The sequence below is a fragment of the Ostrinia nubilalis genome, unplaced genomic scaffold (genome assembly GCF_963855985.1).
Source record: "Ostrinia nubilalis unplaced genomic scaffold, ilOstNubi1.1 SCAFFOLD_43, whole genome shotgun sequence".
NCBI lineage: Eukaryota > Metazoa > Arthropoda > Insecta > Lepidoptera > Crambidae > Ostrinia > Ostrinia nubilalis.
The window spans coordinates 43,948-52,500 of NW_026973577.1; the positions used below are offsets into that span (position 1 = coordinate 43,948).

The window sequence follows — 8,553 nt, forward strand, 5'->3', positions numbered from 1 at the left end:
AAAGATTAAAGAACTTGTAGAGAGTCAAGAATTGCGCGCGGTGGAGTGCAATCTGCCGTAGGCAGCCGCAATTCCGCGCGCATCTCTCAAGATTCGGCCACAATAACCGCGAGGTTGGTATGGCCATGGGTGGTGGTGGGATTTGTCCCTATCTACTATCTAGCGAAACCACAGCCAAGGGAACGGGCTTGGGAGAATCAGCGGGGAAAGAAGACCCTGTTGAGCTTGACTCTAGTCTGGCATTGTAAGGAGACATGAGAGGTGTAGCATAAGTGGGAGATCGTTTCGGCGGTCGTCGCTGAAAAACCACTACTTTCATTGTTTCATTACTTACTCGGTTGGGCGGAAGCGGTGCGCGGTCGATTTACTCGGCGGGCGCACGGTGTTTCGTTCCAAGCGTGCAGAGTGGTGGCGTGGCGGCAACGCTCGTCACCGTTTAAACTCCCGCGTGATCCGGTTCGAGGACACTGCCAGGCGGGGAGTTTGACTGGGGCGGTACATCTGTCAAAGAATAACGCAGGTGTCCTAAGGCCAGCTCAGCGAGGACAGAAACCTCGCGTGGAGCAAAAGGGCAAAAGCTGGCTTGATCCAGATGTTCAGTACGCATAGGGACTGCGAAAGCACGGCCTATCGATCCTTTAGTATAAAGAGTTTTTAGCAAGAGGTGCCAGAAAAGTTACCACAGGGATAACTGGCTTGTGGCAGCCAAGCGTTCATAGCGACGTTGCTTTTTGATCCTTCGATGTCGGCTCTTCCTATCATTGCGAAGCAAAATTCGCCAAGCGTTGGATTGTTCACCCATCAAAAGGGAACGTGAGCTGGGTTTAGACCGTCGTGAGACAGGTTAGTTTTACCCTACTGATGGCGTTGTCGTTGCGATAGTAATACTGCTCAGTACGAGAGGAACCGCAGTTTCGGACATTTGGTTCATGCACTCGGCCGAGCGGCCGGTGGTGCGAAGCTACCATCCGCGGGATTATGCCTGAACGCCTCTAAGGCCGAAGCCAGCCTAGCCGAATCCGGCAAGGATATGCTCACTGTGGAGCCCCGAGAGTCGGGAGGCTCTAAACAATGTGACTTTACTAGTCGCGCTTTACATCGTAAGGTGCGACGTCGAAGCCCATTTGAATCGCAGAGATCGGTGCGGTCGGTTTAACACGTGCACCATGGCTCTGAAGGTTCGAATTTACCTCAGTTCGATGTCGGGGCTCGGAATAGTCTGTAGACGACTTACGTTCCTGGCGGGGTGTTGTGCTCGGTAGAGCAGCGTCGTGCTGCGATCTGTTGAGACTCAGCCCTACGCCAGGTGATTCGTCCGAGGACGATCGTTTTCTTTTTTTTAATTTAACAAAATGTGAACATTCGTTTAAACGTTTACCATTCATTCATTCATTCAGTGCAGGTTCCACGATCAGTCGTTTTAATTTTCGTTATTTAAGTCTAACAAAATTTGAACATTCGTTTAAATTTTGTTAGACTTAAATAACGAATCAGTTAAAATTTGTCTTCTTGTATGTTTTTTTTTAGTTTATAAAAAACTAAAATATATTATAAACCATACCTATTTTTATTTTCTTTTGTTCACAGGTACATAGTTGAATTCGTCCAATCATATAAACGGCGCCTTCAACTAGAGGATTCAACACAAAATCGGTATGTTATTGTATTTATTTATTTTTAGAAAACGTACGTGGGTTCCTTTAAGTTTTTTTTTTTCAGCTTTGCAACCTTTTACTCACTCACTGCCCCAAAATCCAAAACCAACAAAATATTAGTTTTTCCAAAAAGTTACGTTTTCAAAAGTTAGGTTATGAAAAGTTAGGTTTTCAAAAGTTAGGTTATGAAAAGTTAGGTTTTCAAAAGTTAGGTTTTCAAAAAGTTGGATTTCATAAAGTTAGGTTTTCAAAAGTTAGGTTTTCAAAAAGTTGGATTTCATAAAGTTAGCTTTTCAGAAGTTAGGTTATCAAAAGTTAGGTTTTCAAAAAGTTGGATTTCATAAAGTTAGGTTATCAAAAGTTAGGTTTTCAAAAGTTAGGTTTTCAAAAGTTAGGTTTTCAAAAGTTACGTTATCAAAAGTTAGGTTTTCAAAAGTTAGGTTTTCAAAAAGTTGGATTTCATAAAGTTAGGTTTTCAAAGGTTAGGTTTTCAAAAGTTAGGTTTTCAAAAGTTAGGTTATCAAAAGTTAGGTTTTCAAAAAGTTGGATTTCATATATTTAGGTTCTCAAAAGTTAGGTTATCAAAAAGTTGGGTTTCATAAGGTTAGGTTTTCAAAAGGTAGGTTTTCAAAAAAGTTACGTTCTAAAAAGTTAGGTTTTGAAAAGTTAGGTTAGGTTAGGTTTGGTTTGATTTTTAGGTTATTCCAAATGCAAAAACAAAAAAATACATTGACCTGGTCAGCGGAGTTGTAAATAAATTAGGCTTCGCGCGCAAACGGAGGTCGCTGGTTGGTCGCGTCGCGATTGTCGTTTGATTGATGAATGATGCCGATGTTTTTTTGTGCAGCTACTTTTTTTAAAAATGAATAATGATTATAATGTTTTTTTTTTATGACATAAATAAAATTTTAAAAAATGTAAAAATTGAAAATAGATGACATTGAATACAATATATTATTTTTTCTTTTTTATATTACATTTAATAAATAATTAAAATAATGAACGATAATTTAAAAGTAAAATATTTATTTATGCATTTATTTCACTACTCAAATTCGTAGTATATGTTACGGTTAATGTGATAAATTGAAAATTATGAATAATCGCCGGTCGTTATGAATAATTACCGACAGGCTTGGTAAAAGTGATAAATTAATCACATTTATCAGTGATTATTACATAATGTAACCTTAATACTAACAAATACCATAAAAGAGAGAACACCGGCTCGTGTACAGCGCTCATGTGCAGCCTCACATTTTGATATCATATATTAAATATAATTTGGCAAAATGAGTTTGGAATGTTTTTTTGCATAACATTACTTTGCCATATTTAGTTTATACACACATAAATGATCTCATATTAATCATCACATTTACCAAATCATGAGGTAATTATTCATAATAACCGGCGATTATTCATAATTTTCACATTTATCATATTTACCGTAACATATAAATTATTACTAATTTTTATAAAATTTCGTTGTGTAGAAAATAAATATAATATTTTTCGTACACGAGCGACACCTATCGAACCGCTGGCGTGTGTGAAGAAATTACGTGGGTGCCTGCCACTAGCGAGAGGTGCGCAATTGTTTCAATAGATGGCGCTTTAGCAGTATTTCTTGGGTAGTGATGTAGCATAACATTCTGTAGATTCGAGTATCGATATTATTTTATTTGTATTATTATGAATATCAAAAAATAATAATATTATTATTATTATCATCAAATTAATAAATGTTTTAAAAATGTAAAAAATGTCGATGTCTATAATTAGTTGATAAATTAACGATAAAATTAAATAATGTTACTGTATGTATATAAGCAATAGATTATACTGTTGTTGGTATTTATTTTCACTACATACGTATACTTGCATAATAATGAATGATTCTGTGTGTTGTGTTATTATTAAATTTATACATAATTTAACTCTTTATTCACTATCGACTGTTACACGTCACTACCCGAGAAATGTTGCTAAAGCGCCATCTATTGGGATAATAGCGCACCTCGCGCTAATGGCACCCACGTCAGCGGACAGTGAAGTTCGGTCGGTTCCCGACAGGTGTCGCCCGGGCGCGGAAATATTATGTCCTTGTCTCAATCTTCACACAAAATTGAATTTAAATCATACCTAATAGTAATAATAATATAATTTACTGTGCAATAATTTGGGTACTTACATAACACACTTTTCAGTAATCATTGCAATAATAAAATTATATTATCACCACTACAGTCTTGATTTTTAATTCGTTTTTTGGCAATTCAGATGTATTAAACCTCTTTTTGCTTTGAATTGTTGGAATAAAGGTAATAAAAATATGAAACTGAATTACATCAAGTACAACTAACAAGTATGATTGTTATTGTTTGTTTTGTGAATTCAATGTACACTAATTATTATGTACATTTTAGAGATTGAATAGAAAAAATAACGCGTTTTTAACACAGTAAAACAACATAATAATAATAATTATTAGTTTAAAAATAATATTAATATCATAAACGAAAATATATATTGACTAGCGGCCGCCCGCGACTTCGTACGCGTGAATCCCGTTTTTCCCGTGGGAATTTCGGAAATTCCTTTCTTAGTGCACCTCTACGGTACCTAAGCTACGTCCCTTCCAAATTTCAAGTGCCTACGTTTAGCCGTTTAGGCTGTGCGTTGATCTGTCAGTCAGTCAGTCAGTTTCTCCTTTTATATATTTAGATGATCATCAATCATCATTGTCGTCATCATAATCAACTTGGATTATAAAATTGGCATCTTGTTAAATTAGCTATTTTATGAAACGAAGATTTTACTAACAAAGATTTACATAAAAAAAGGTTTGTAACCTATGGATATTGGCCAGCGAGTCCAGTAATAGAAAAATAATGTCCTTAATTTTATTGTAACTTCAAAAATATGATAATAAAAACTCAAATAAGCATTTTAAAAGGATCAGTACATTTTTAAATTGAAACCTTAAATTCTTTGAAGGTTTATTTTTTAATTTGTGGAAATGCTCTCCATTTTTTATTAGTGGATATGTTTTAATGTTGACAACACTTCTAAAATGTCAAAATTCCGTGTAATTAAAAATCTAATCAGACTTCAGGTACCGATAGTGTTGTACATTTTGTCTATTCTAGACAAATGTCTTAAAAACTTGGTGCAAAACGACGTTATTAATTATAATTTTAGGTCTTCAAAAGTTTTAAGTAATTTCAGGGATTACAAATTAGTTTGATTTATATATTAATATAAAATTGCATAATTACATAACACACTCAAACATTTTAAGTGCAACTGTTGTTTATTTATAATTGGGTATTTAACAAAATTTAATTATGTACTTAACTTTTTAAAAGGCCTAATTTTATACACCCACTATGGTATATATTTATTAGTTAAAGTTTTGAATAGTTTTGAATATTAATCATATACATCAATTAGTTTTTTTGTTTGTTTTTCCAACAAATCACGAAATAGGAAAAAATGTATCAATACAACTAAAAATCTTAATTTCTTTATTAAAAAAAAGTCGTGATTTATAATAATAATTTCGAATTAACAAAAATAATTTAATATTTTTTGTTCTTAATACGAAAGTTTTTTTTTTTTAATTAATTATTTTATTGTATTTATGTGTTATTAATATTATTAATTTTCCTATTTCGTGATTTATGGGGTGTCGCTTTTAACACTTTAATCGCAATCAATTTTTTTTTTTCTGTATCATCTTTTTAATAAAAAAAAAAAAAGGATCATCTAATCTAACCTAACCTAACCTAACCTAACCTAATCTAACCTAACTTTTTTTTTAATTATTAATTATCTGGTTATACATATAGGGGGTGTGTCACTTTAATTTTTTTTTTTTTTTTTTTTTTTTTTTTTTTTTTTTTTTTTTTTTTTTTTTTTTTTTACACTTAGCATTTAAAGCTGCGCGTGCGCAGCAGCGTACGAGCATAGCGTTAAAAATGTTTCTTTTCCATTCGCGGCTTCCACTCGAGAACCGAGAGAGTGTACAGACAAACGCGACGTCGGCGGCGTCCGGCCGAGCGAGATCAGTAACACAGCGACCGCCGTGCGCAGAGCGCGCGCGCACGCTCAAATGTATTATAAACATGATGCGCGCGCGCAGCACACTCTGCGTACGACGGATCGGTGCGTTTATAAGTTGTGTTTTAAAGCAAAGTGGTGAAAGAGTTGATGAAACTTTAACTTTTTCACTCTGTATGTACACTCTGTTGGCGTCTGAGGTTTCGGATGTTCAATGAGATTGACGGGACTTAGTGTGTGGCTCATTGGACGCTTGTTAAACTTTGTAGATCTACGGATGGGTTGTATGATCGAATTCGTAATAAAGATCTGTCTCACTCGGGCAATGTGTCCGCGCTATGTGCAGTTATCTGTGCTTTTGCATACGCGCTTCGACTGGCCACTTTTTAATACGCTTCGTTGTAACGCTTCCCGCCACATTAACCTTACATAAGGGCGATGATGGCTTTTTAGCGTTTACATCAGCGTATCAAATATATGTGTATATTTTTATGTATTCTATAGCACACACTCACAACACGCAAACATTTCAATGATGTATATGTCTCTGTAGTGATGGTGTCGACAAATCGTGAGAGGTAGGGTGGTTTTTCCAACACCGGGCTGACATATCGTTCATGATACGAAATTTGTTAGATTTTATTATAAAATGTGATGAATGAATGTTATGTCTATGCGAACGTTCAGTGTGGGCGCCTCTGTGAGCGCTATGTGGGTGTGTTTTTCTAGCATTCTATATTAATTTATAGAGTGTTGCAAAGACTCGCCTCACGACACACGTTGTAACTGCGAACAGTGTACACAGTAGTCAAGCCCAGTTCGGTCGGTCAAACGTCGAATTGGGCTATAGACACCAAACACACTCTTCGTTAATATTCTTTAACGAGAGCTATCATATGTATAATAATATGTGTAAGCTCCCTGGTTGATCCTGCCAGTAGTTATATGCTTGTCTCAAAGATTAAGCCATGCATGTCTCAGTGCAAGCCGTATTAGGGCGATACCGCGAATGGCTCAATATATCAGTTTTGGTTCCTTAGATCTTACTCAGTTACTTGGATAACTGTGGTAATTCTAGAGCTAATACATGCAATCAGAACTCTGACCAGTGATGGGACGAGTGCTTTTATTAGATCAAAACCAATCGACGGAGGGCCTCGCGTTCGAAGTCGTTAATTTTGATGAATCTGGATAACTTTTGCCGATCGCACGGTCCAGCACCGGCGACGCATCTTTCAAATGTCTGCCTTATCAACTTTCGATGGTAGTTTCTGCGACTACCATGGTTGTCACGGGTAACGGGGAATCAGGGTTCGATTCCGGAGAGGGAGCCTGAGAAACGGCTACCACATCCAAGGAAGGCAGCAGGCGCGCAAATTACCCACTCCCGGCACGGGGAGGTAGTGACGAAAAATAACGATACGGGACTCTTACGAGGCCTCGTAATCGGAATGAGTACACTTTAAATATTTTAACGAGGAACAATTGGAGGGCAAGTCTGGTGCCAGCAGCCGCGGTAATTCCAGCTCCAATAGCGTATACTAAAATTGTTGCGGTTAAAAAGCTCGTAGTTGCATTTGTGCGCCGCGCTGTCGGTGCACCGCATCCGCGGTGATACTGACACGTTTGCGGAGCATATCGTCGGTGAGCCGACGGTCAAACGTCGGTTCAATATCAAAATCCTATCGCGGTGCTCTTCAGTGAGTGTCGAGATGGGCCGACAATTTTACTTTGAACAAATTAGAGTGCTCAAAGCGGGCTCAAAATGCTGCTTGAATATTTCGTGCATGGAATAATAGAATATGATCTCGGTTCTATTTTGTTGGTTTTCAGAACTCCGAGGTAATGATTAATAGGGAGGGGGCATTCGTATTGCGACGTTAGAGGTGAAATTCTTGGATCGTCGCAAGACGAACATCAGCGAAAGCATTTGCCAAAGGTGTTTTCATCAATCAAGAACGAAAGTTAGAGGTTCGAAGGCGATTAGATACCGCCCTAGTTCTAACCGTAAATATGTCATCTAGCGATCCGCCGACGTTACTACAATGGCTCGGCGGGCAGCTTTCGGGAAACCAAAGATTTTGGACTCCGGGGGGAGTATGGTTGCAAAGCTGAAACTTAAAGGAATTGACGGAAGGGCACCACCAGGAGTGGAGCCTGCGGCTTAATTTGACTCAACACGGGAAATCTCACCAGGCCCGGACACCGGAAGGATTGACAGATTAACAGCTCTTTCTTGATTCGGTGGGTGGTGGTGCATGGCCGTTCTTAGTTGGTGGAGCGATTTGTCTGGTTAATTCCGGTAACGAACGAGACTCTAGCCTGCTAAATAGGCGTCGTCATTTAGGTGTGCGTGGCTCACGTCACGCAACTCACTGGCGACGTATTAAAATTCTTCTTAGAGGGACCGGCGGCTTCGAGCCGCACGAGATTGAGCAATAACAGGTCTGTGATGCCCTTAGATGTCCTGGGCCGCACGCGCGCTACACTGAAGGAATCAGCATGTTCTCCCAGGCCTAGAGGCCCGGGCAACCCGTTGAAACTCCTTCGTGCTGGGGATTGGGGTTTGCAATTATCCCCCATAAACGAGGAATTCCTAGTAAGCGCGAGTCATAAGCTCGCGTTGATTACGTCCCTGCCCTTTGTACACACCGCCCGTCGCTACTACCGATTGAATGATTTAGTGAGGTCTTCGGACCGACACGCGGTGGCTTCACGGCCGTCGGCGTTGCTGGGAAGTTGACCAAACTTGATCATTTAGAGGAAGTAAAAGTCGTAACAAGGTTTCCGTAGGGGAACCTGCGGAAGGATCATTAACGTGTACGTTCACATG

General features: G+C 38.4%; 1 non-coding gene and 1 pseudogene across 1 annotated transcript; one reads left to right on the forward strand and one right to left on the reverse strand.

The window, feature by feature from the left end:
• Window positions 1–229: 229 nt before the first annotated feature.
• Window positions 230–762, reverse strand: LOC135087435 (uncharacterized; annotated as a pseudogene).
• A 5,876-nt stretch (window positions 763–6,638) lies between these two features.
• On the forward strand, window positions 6,639–8,536 carry LOC135087445 (small subunit ribosomal RNA). Its single transcript, XR_010260829.1, has one exon. It is a non-coding gene; the product is annotated as a small subunit ribosomal RNA (ribosomal RNA).
• The last annotated feature ends 17 nt before the right edge of the window (window positions 8,537–8,553 follow it).